Source organism: Apostichopus japonicus, chromosome 20, assembly GCF_037975245.1.
Source record: "Apostichopus japonicus isolate 1M-3 chromosome 20, ASM3797524v1, whole genome shotgun sequence".
Lineage (NCBI taxonomy): Eukaryota > Metazoa > Echinodermata > Holothuroidea > Aspidochirotida > Stichopodidae > Apostichopus > Apostichopus japonicus.
Genome location: NC_092580.1, coordinates 30,596,650 through 30,607,520, shown reverse-complemented (window position 1 = coordinate 30,607,520; position 10,871 = coordinate 30,596,650).

Genomic DNA, 10,871 nt, shown 5'->3' with positions numbered 1-10,871 from the left:
ACAGGAGATGCGATGAGGTCGAACATGATGTGTGACTGGTGACAATCTTCAAAAAGGTTATGGATAGGGAAAAAACTATTGGGAAATACTTGGTTCTCAGGCAAAAGTGTACATCTGGTTGGTCATTTTCAAGCCCAAGAAGTGTCATTTCCGGTGATCTGGGGGGTATCAAAACCAGAAATTTTCTTGTACGCTGCGCGCCAACCGATGGTGGCGCTCCGCTTAGATAGTAATTCGCGCCCCCCGGGTAAGAAAATCCTGGATACGCCCCTGCCTCAAGATGCACTGACTTGAAACTTGGTAGGTCTGTCTGACTTAGGTACTAGCGAGTAACAGAATAAAATGTGAGAAACAAGTTTTGATGTGGGGGGCAGAAGATAATGTGTGTTGGTGTGTTTGTATTCTGACTGAGACTTGAACAACGGTTTTCCAAGTCCTTAGACTTCGTTTTAAAAATAATCACCACGCCCTCAGAATTTCTATTGTTAATGAGTGTTGCTGAGGTTAGGTTACGTGGATTGAAACAATGTCACTAGTTGACAAACAATACAGAACAATAGTCATCGGTAGTTCAGACAAATGATTAAAATCAACGAATCTCAAATCGAGACAAATAATGGACAGATGGCGTCGCAGCCTTCAATCAACAATGAGAATTAATTAAAGTATCAATATCTAAATGGATCAGTTACACAATCATATTTAGATTAATTAGATATAATTAGTTATTCCACATGAAATGTGTATAGTTATGGTAATGGTAACGTATAGTTATGGTGAAGTTATGGTAATTTCGTTTCAAGTGAAGCGTCATACAACCTGCCCATTATCAATAGTTTCCCGTTTGAAAGGAGTTGGTATTCTGAATCGATTCATTTCAAGTCAAATGGTGGATTTGTAGTCTTATAGACATCTGCAAATTATCGGTTCACTTTAATATCACATTATTTACTGCTTTGGATATTTCAAACACCATCCCTACTACCAAGTCGCCTACTGTAGCCTTTAGTTATTAAAGCCTAAAATGTTCCATTGTCAAGTGTGATTGCTAATTTCTATCAGTACCATGGGAAACCACTCAAAGTTGTCTGGAAGTATACTAGTACAGTACACTAGTATGATTTAACACTTCTCAATGTCTGGAAGGACACTGGTAAACTACAGTAGTATACTTTAACACTTATCAATGTCTGGAAGTACACTAATACAGTACACCAGTATAATTTAACACTTATCAATGTTTGGAAATACGCTAGCACACTACACTAGTATAATTTAACACTTCTCAATGTCTTGAAGGACACTGTTACAATACAGTAGTATAATTTAACACTTCTCAATGTATGGGAGTACACTGGTAAACTACAGTAGTATAACTTAACTCTTCTTAATGTCTGGAAGTACACTACACTAATAAAATTTAACTCTTCTCGAAGTCTCTCAATACTCTCAATACTCTAAGTGCGAATAAGAGTAAGTATTAACCCTGTCCTTTTACGTCATGTACTAGATTTCCGAAGTGCATAGAGTCCCAGTATAAATCCACGGGGTGTGTTATAGAGACTACGAGTACTAACATATACGTTTGAATACGAGTTCAAGTGTGACTACGCATGTACGAAACCATGAAAGGTATTGTCTGTATACCTGTATACAGCGTGAATGTAGTTTGAGTACAATCATTATGCCTGATATATGTTTTCTTCTTTTTATGTCTTCCTTTCCCAGGCTGCAGTCAGCGCTGTCCAGTAGAATTATTCAGCGCTGAGCCAAGTAACGTTAATATGCTGGAAACCTCATGACGAGTGTCTTATAAGAATTTAACAGCGATCTTACTATTATGATACTTGTTGCGTTTGGTAAGGAATGCCTGTAATAGCTTTATCGTTTTGCTAAATAGATTGGTCAAATTGTCTAAGCCATGGAAAGGTGGAATTCACAGCTATGTATCCTTGGTGCAGGGGTGATTCGATACAGTATGCACCGTACTCAGTATTATGGGTAATCTACTTTATTACATATTTTTATTATATATGTCGTTGACTGTATACCGGATTTCAATATTTTAACGTGTGATTTGAAATGAGGCAAATTGTTTCTCACTTTTCAATAAAGCTAATTATGTAAATAACTTGAACCAAATTAAGCATCTTTTAGAAAATATAACCTTGTGTCACCAAAACCATTTCAACTTATCATCCTTGTTTCATCAACCCAAAAATATATAAATAGAAGTAAGAGAACGAAGAACATACAAGCACCCGTCGAATTGGTCTCGACTACAAGTCTCTCATAAAATGGAAGGGCGTCCCCAGTCATACGGTACAGGGATATGTTAGTGAGATCATGACATACAACAATTTCACACAAACCAAAAAAACCTCGCTAATCGATCGACTGGATAATCCTTTCCATTTTCAAGCTGATTCATAGGTTTTATAAATCACAACATTTCAGTTTTGTGTATTTCATGTTTTTCTTTCCGGACAAGCGCCCTCTAACCAGTTGAAAATGCTATCGAATTGCCCGTTGTTACGTGTAAAGGTTCTGATGGATTAGTTTTGAGATTATTTTTCTCGTAATGTCCTCATTATACTTTCCTAATGTCTTTATTTCATTCTTTTCTTTTCTTGGTTTCTTTTAGATTTATAACCATCAGTAGCCCACATGGGCGTCAATCCAGGGGGGGGGGGGACGGGGGGACACGTCCCCCCAACATTTCGATGGGTGGTGGAAACAATATCAAATGTCCCCCCCCCCCCCCCCCTCCACACACACATTTGGAAAAAGAGTAATGATGTGGCTCTATTAGGTTCGGGCTTACACATCTCAGGATTCATATCATCGAATATCACTCAATGTTGCTGAATGGAGGATTCCACCCATATCTCGTGAGTTGGTACCCTGAGCTCTCCGACAATCTTAAGCTTAGTCTGCCTTTCTTTCGAGGCCAGTTCCAGTTGTTGTCGGTTGAAGGGAATAGACAAATATTCAAGTCGATGAATCCAGCGGTACGGGCTATGTCTGGTGAAGTCGAAGCTCTCTTGTGGTTGCTCCTCGTCTCCTCCGCCAGTTCGACGGGAGCCGAGTGATCTTTTAGTGCTTTGAGGCGTTTGAAGACAAGGCTACGGAGCACCATGACTCAGCATAGGCTGAACCATGTGATGGTGTGCCATATTCACCGCGGACGTCTAGCCCAGTTGAAGCCTGAGGAGTTAGCAGAGAAGTTCGTTGGTTCCTCGGATTACAGACGCCGCATCTTCGGGCGATTCCAGTAGAAAAATAGTGCGCTCCGTCATTGTCATAAGAGACAGCACTTCATAGCTAGAGCCAAAGCTTGTACATAGTTGTTGTTTAGTTGTAGATGGTGTTTCAAAGACGGTGCCCGTTCCCTAATATTGGGGAAATGAAATAGGGAGCATATTCCGTGGCAGCGCATTCCATGTTACCTTGTTGTTGAGTGAAACGGAGTTTACTTCACAGTGAGAACACTGGGTACACGCAGGGACGTCGCTAGAGGGGGTTGTGGGGTGTGGGGGTGTCTCACCCCAAACTTAGTAAAACTGACGTTAGTTTGAAAATTTGGAGTGCGACAGTCGGAATTTCCGACTGTCGCACTCTAGTTTATCTAGGCCTATTCATTTATTCCTGTGATTGTGACCTAAAAATTGAAAAATTTCGGTCAAAATTGACCTTGAATCTGTCATATTTACCACGTTTTCCTTGCCACTTTGAGCAATTGTATCTCGCGATCCTTATACTCCACCGTGCAAAACTTCGTATGATTTTGAATACTCCAATCAAAAAATGCCTAACAGAACTACCGTCATAGGCGTAGGAGCCCAATTTGATTGGGGGGGGGGGGGGGGGGGGGTTGTAACGACTTGCCCAAAAAATATAACCAAAATTTTTCGCGCGCTACGCGCGCGTTCCACATGTTAATGTGCATATCATATAGTCATGCATCGATTTTTAAATCGCATGCAAATAGCATACGATCATTTCCGTCTTATTACCCTTCCATATTGGTTAGAGTTATTTGGAAGTCGTTAAAATATTAATGGTAATAATAATATAAATTTTGCTACTGAAAAACACATTGCAAATTATCTTTCTTTCAGTAGGTGCCTGAAAAATTATCAGCATTTTGCCCGAAATTTCACAAAAATATTTGGTTGGGGGGGGGGGGGGGGGGCTAATAAACTTGTGAAATTAGTGCCAGTGGGTACAAATGTATCGAAAAAAAGTTCAGAACAAAAGTGCAGTTACGATTGGGTGTCTGACACTGACCGTATCGTAGACGAGTAGCGCGAGGGTGGGGGCGGGTGTACAAATCAGCAGTCGGAATTTTCTGGCTCCAAAACCCATCCAGTTGGATTTTCAGCCACTACACGCTCTCCCCCCCCCCCCCCCCTCTCAATCATCAGGCCTTAGCTACGTTCCTGGGTACACGGTGGTTACATAGTATGCTCCGACCAGAATTCTACCGATTACCAAATGCAGATCCACCTAGCAACCGAGGTAACTTGCGTGAGTACTCCAACGAACAACCACTGATTAATTTGGATGCCTTCATCACTTTAGCCACCACTCACATGGGACCCAATTTAAGTCTTACGATACATGCGCATGTGTGAGGTCCTGAAAACATAATTAAAGTGGTTTTCTTGCCATCCTTGTTTCAAATTTCATAGAAATGAATTCTCGTGGGGTGGGCGACTACGGCCCGCGGGCCACATACTGCCCGCCAGTGATATTTACATCATCACAAAAACGAACTAGCTGCCTAGAATTTATCTGCACTTATGATGCTGTCAGGTAGGTCTATTATCACCATTAATTATCAATTGGACTGCATTGACATTATGTTTCTGTGAATACAGATTAGTACACACAGGTCGTTGGTTAGGTGCGGCCCTGTCAATTTGTCGCTTCTAAAATCTGGCCCATTCATTCAAAAAGGTAGCCCACCCCTGCTATAGGCCTATATCTGAGGCCCTGGGGTCATTCCTTGACCGACTTGGTGCAATATAATGTGCCCATTTCGAAGTAAATTTATTCACAGATTGTTAGTTGTCATGGGTTCGAACAATTGAGAGGTATTCTATCCTAAAACATATGGCAAAATGGGGTTGGGGTTCCAGTTCGCCGCATTATTTGTCAACTTGCACTGGGTTCTAATGTTCATGTCAATTGGAATCATTAATAAAAGAAATAATCCACCAAAAATGAAGGTCGCATGAACTTTATTGCAGATTTCCTGAGTGACGAATTTGCTATTTTCACCCTAAATCACGCAACTAGATGGCTGCTATCCAGCCTGGCAAGTGCCATCTCCAGCGATCTGGCAGGTATTGAAATCTGAAATTTTCTTGGTACGCTGCGCGCCAACTGATGGTGGCGCTCCGCTTAGATAGTACTTACGGCCGAAATATTTGAATCGATTACGTCCCCCCCACGTTTCAAATCGGATTGACGCCCCTGGTAGCCCATACATAATGAAACTTCAAGATTGGCAGTTTGGTTTAATAACTATGTACATTCTTTATATACGTTCAAGTACGTATCGAAATAACATGATTGATCGTGGATCTTAATTTTTGCAAAGAATCCAACTACCACCTTGAGCTTATATGTCAGTGCATTCATTAGGTCATATTCAGAACTTTGGTATATTTTTGGCATCGCCATTACAGAAAATAAACATTGTAATAAATAAAGAAAATATATAAAGAATTGAATCACATGTGTGTGTTAATTGATGTCACATTGAAGCTCAATATAGTCTTGCGTTAAAGAACATTTAGTCTGTAACATATCCCAACAATGGAATTACAATTTGTCTGAACTGTTTATGCAATGTGTTCATAACAGTTATCTCGATCACAAAGACCAATAATGATGGATGGATTTGTGTCTCCTATAATTTATGCCACAAATTTGCATGTTAAAAAAGGGGGGGGGGGGGGGATAAACAGCTTACTCCAGTGTAGTCTTACTACAGTGTAGTACCACGAATTCAACACGGTTGCATGATCACAGATGACCAGTCAAAATGCCGAAAGGGATATCCATTTATGCGCCACTTATGTACACTACCATCCGCACTGCCATGTACTTCTTTAGAAAAGCCTCTCAAGTTAGACCCTGGGAAAGACTTGATCCACTTTCAACCCCAATACCCTCTGACCTATATATTGAGACTGTAACCACGTGATCACGATGGCGTACCGTAAAGTGAGGTACCACATGTAAACATGTACATAAATTGATATTAAGAAATATTAATACATATCAGCAAAAGGTAGGCGGGGCCAACGCTATAGGCGTACTAGGCGGGGGGGGGCAGGGGGGGCAGACTGCCCCCCCAATTTCCAGAGGACAAGAAATTCGGGCAAAAGTCCTGAAAAATTCGGGCAGCCTAAGAGGAGAAAAAAATATAAATATATATATATATATGCAGTAGCTTGACCGAATCTTTTTCAAATTTTTGCCCTAAAATTCCATGGTTGTCTTTATTTAGCATCATGATGCCCGAATATTTGCGTGTAACACCACAGTAAGCGCAGCTCATCTGGGCTACCACGCTTTTTGCACGATCAATTTTTATTATAACTAGTCAACTGTTTACCTGGACATCCCCGACATGAGTGTATATAAGAAACATTTTCTTTTTCATGGGTGGTGGGGGGGGGGGGAGTGCCTACAAGCCTAGAAGTACAGGTTTATCATATTCTTTGTTATATTTTATACTTTTTTGTGAGACAAATTGCAGTCTCACCCGACACAGCGACATTATACCGCCTACGTGTCGTTGAACAATGTATGTTTTTCTGGAGGTAGCTGACTACTGTGTTAAAATAATAAATACGGTAACTAAATAGGAGCTTAAAAAATATACTGTCCTATTTTTTCCCCTTCAAAGTGATGTTACCATTTTTCCTTCTTCTAATTTACCAAATTTTTGGGGAAGTTTAAATTTCTAAAACGTGAGATTATAAAATAAAGAATGTTTAGATGCAACTTGCAAGGCCTCAGAAGTGCCGTTTCCGGCAATCTGAGAGGCATTTTTTGGCCAAAAAAGTTCTTGTACGCTAAGCGCCAACCGATGGTGGCGCTCCGCTTAGATAGTGTCACGGGAACTTTCGGGCAAACAATTTCTGCCCTCCCCCCAAACTGAAATGGTCCCGCACGCCTATGGCCAAAGCCCCACCTCCATCGTCAGTCAATCCAAAAACGAAAATTCGAAAGTATTTATTAGCACAACCTTTTCATTTAGAACTAATTTTTGCGTTATTTACAGTATAAATATGCCACAGAATGCACCATTTGAGCTCTAAACGTTGATTTTGTATGTGTGTGTGTGGTGGTGGAGGGGGGGGGGAGGGAGATGACTTCCTACGTGGGAGCTGTTTTCAGCGCCCCACAGCCACACCCATCATTCGTAACAAGTTTGATCCGTCTATGGCCCTTCCATAAAAAGTGTTCCTCTCTCTTCCCGGTGTCTTGGCGTTTATCTTCTACTCGCTCCTTTTCTCCCTTTTCTCTCTTTCTTCTTTTCTTTTCCCTTCCTTTCTCTCCTTCCTTCTCTTTCTCCCAATCTGTTTTCCCCTTTTTTCTTCTCTTTTTTCTCTCCTCTTTTTCTTACCCGGGGGCGCGCGCCCCAACACCCCCCCCCCCTGGATACGCGCCTGGTTAGGCATGTTACTCACCTCAAGAGTGCGACCACACCTGATGGCAAAGTTCTAAGCACTGAGGTATCAACACGATCGGTATGCATATTTTGATGAAACCAAGGGCGTAGGAACCGGGGGGCTGGGGGGGGGGGGGGGCGCCAGCCCCCCCAGTGAAAAATGTGGAGGGGCGGAAGTATCATTCCGCCCCCCCGCTTCGCAAGTCAGAAAACCCCTTTTTCATTTCCAAATGAGAAAAAAATCTCATTTGGAGCACCAAATTGCATCTAAGGTCAGGTGAAAATACAAAATTAAGTTTACAAAATGGAGTGGGTGTTGAAGTGTGCTATATTGCACCAAATTGCATCTGAGGCCACCTGGAAATGCAAAAAATTCCAAAGGGGAGGGGGACACCCCCTCCCCTTAAACCCCTCCCCCAGGCCGGCCATCAGTCTTCAGCCCCCCCACTCAAAAGTACCTTCCTACGCCACTGGATGAAACCGCAATGGTACACGACAGGTAGCCTTTCGAAGAACTTCCACGATGATTTGCCAAACACAACGCATCGCATGTTATGGGAGATATAATTGGATCAACCACTTCCACAATGCAAAACATTACGGTGAAGAGAATGGACCCTCGTAAGTTAAGTTACCATCCAGGGCTCTGGGTACGTGCCCAACAGATTTGTGGAACACGTCAAAAGTACACCCGTAGTCCGTATTAAAGTAGAACGATAGTGACAGAAAAAAATCTCTTATTTTCTATATAAGGTAGTTTATATGTTACCAAGCAACAAATTTTTTTAATTTTCCAAATAGCACACCGGAAAGTTATTAAAAAGGGAATTAAAACATCGTTTTTCGCCTCCGTAATTTAGGAATTTGCAAACACTGCAACCAGAGCCGTATATAGAGACGGCTCTGACTGCAACGACCTTGAACAGCCCTCAGGTCAGTGAAGGACGTCACTGTGATGATCTTTTCTGTTGTGAACTGTTCAGTACGGAGCTGTGCGTGCATTTCGTGTCAGCATAACTGTTATTTTCCGGCGTAATGTTCAAGACATAAATAGATAATGAATATCATAGTGTTTCTTGATTTCTTCACCACGTGTTTACAAGTTTTTTTTTACGAAATTTGCGGCGATTTCGCAACGATTCCCCAATATCCGAAGAGGTAACTCGCAAGCTGACCCAAAGTAACGTAAATCTCCCAAGATCACGTTTTTGGCGGGTTTTATACAGAGTGATGTATGAATGTGCTCACTTACCAGTCAAACTGGCACAATAACAATAATGATGATAGTCTCAAACGTAGATTAGTATAACATCCGAAAGAAAATCCAAAGTTCTAAACAAAGTAGATTCGCTTGTATGCACTAGGCCTACTGTAAAACATAAGCGTTCCTTGTTCCGTGCGTCATTAAATCAAACAGGAAGGTTTCATTGAGCTTGAAATACAACCGCATTTGAACTCAATCGAGTTGTTAGTCTAGCTCGAACAATTTTCTCACTACATGCAATGCCTATTGCGTTTATTCACATGCATGCCTCGTGGTTTGGGCTTCAGGAGGAATCGTATTCTAGCCCAACATCACGTAGGTCCGCAAACGGTACTTTCACACTGTGCAAACATAAGTGACAGTGTGCGCTACCGTAAGTAATACTTACACGATGTTTTGTTTCGCTCGAGCATACACACATTTCCTATTCATATTACATTTAAAGTGGTTTGGAGGGTATGAACCATGGGCGTCAACAGGTGGGGGACGGGGGGGGGACATGTCCCCCCCACTTTCAAAAGTGGAGGGGATATCATATCATTTGTCCCACCCACTTTTCAGAGTAGTTATTAAAAAAAATCACATGCATATGCGCGATTTTCTATTTAAGGTCAAGAAATCTGGACTGCCTGGGCCCCTGCTATCTATCACTTGCACCGTCATTTATCTCCCATTCTCCCAATATCCTAAATCTGCCCATTTAATTCGTTCGGGGGGGGGGGGGGGGAGACCATTCGAAAGTGTATTGAATCTTGCACACATGTTGTTTGTATGGGTTCCAAGGGATTAGGTAAGCCATACAGGTAGATGGTGATGAGTTACTATGTTCATATCACTACCTCCAGTCCCTTGGACTGGACGGACGAATAGGGGTGTTGGGGTTAAGTAATTAAGGCTACATGTATTCGCCGGATATGGTAGATCTTTATTGTTGAGTGCCGGCTAGGCGCTACACACGCTCTGCGCGCGGTGCCTTTTTCTGATTATTATTCTTAAAGTACCTGGGCACATAACAACTGACATCTCGCACCTACATGCATGTATTATATATACCACTCCACTCATCCCGGAGGTGACGGCGCCACTTTTTCAATATTTCGTTTGAGATGGACGCTGTGTAATTCGTCTCCCTTGGTGTCAGAACGGCATCTTTCTACCAGTACTTTCTGTCGGAATTTAGTTTTGTGAGACAAAATTTCTCCTCACAGATCTGGTTCTGATGTAACTAAAAACGACTCAGGAAGGCCGTCTCCTGCGATCTAGGGGGTCTTATGTACCCAAAATTTTCTGGTACGCTACGCGCCAACTAATGGTGGCGCTCCGCTTAGATAGTATAGTGTCCCCCTCACTTTCTGAAACCTGCTGACGCCCATGGTATGAACACATCTCTGCCCCAAAAAACTCTGCCTAAGCGACGTCCATGCCCCAATTGAAATTTGCACGTGGATTCTCTCCTCACATAGTCATTAGGTTGTTCACGTCTGACATGTCTTCCAGTTCCAACACTTACTGTTGCATTTATCGGGATATATATAAATAATGCGGCATAAAAGCATCAATCTTTCAAACTTTTATTACTTTAGTGACCTTGCCACATGCAAATTTCAATTGGGCCCGAGAATCATCTTCTGTGAAGTGGGCAGAACAAACTTTCACATTCTTGCCATGAGAAACTCCTGGTGCGATGAAGTCTTTCCTGGTTCTCCTCACAAATCGTATCCAGAGTTTCCGATATCTCTCACTACTTTTTCCGCTTGGAAAATTGAAAAAACTGATTGTAGAGTCCACATTCGTTCTGTTGCATCCCCCTACAACGAAATTTCTTGGATTTTGCTAGTGGTTTACGTTGTTTGTCGAGTCCAATATAGAGTAGGTTGCAACTAAACTTACACACTAAGTGCACACTGCTGAAGT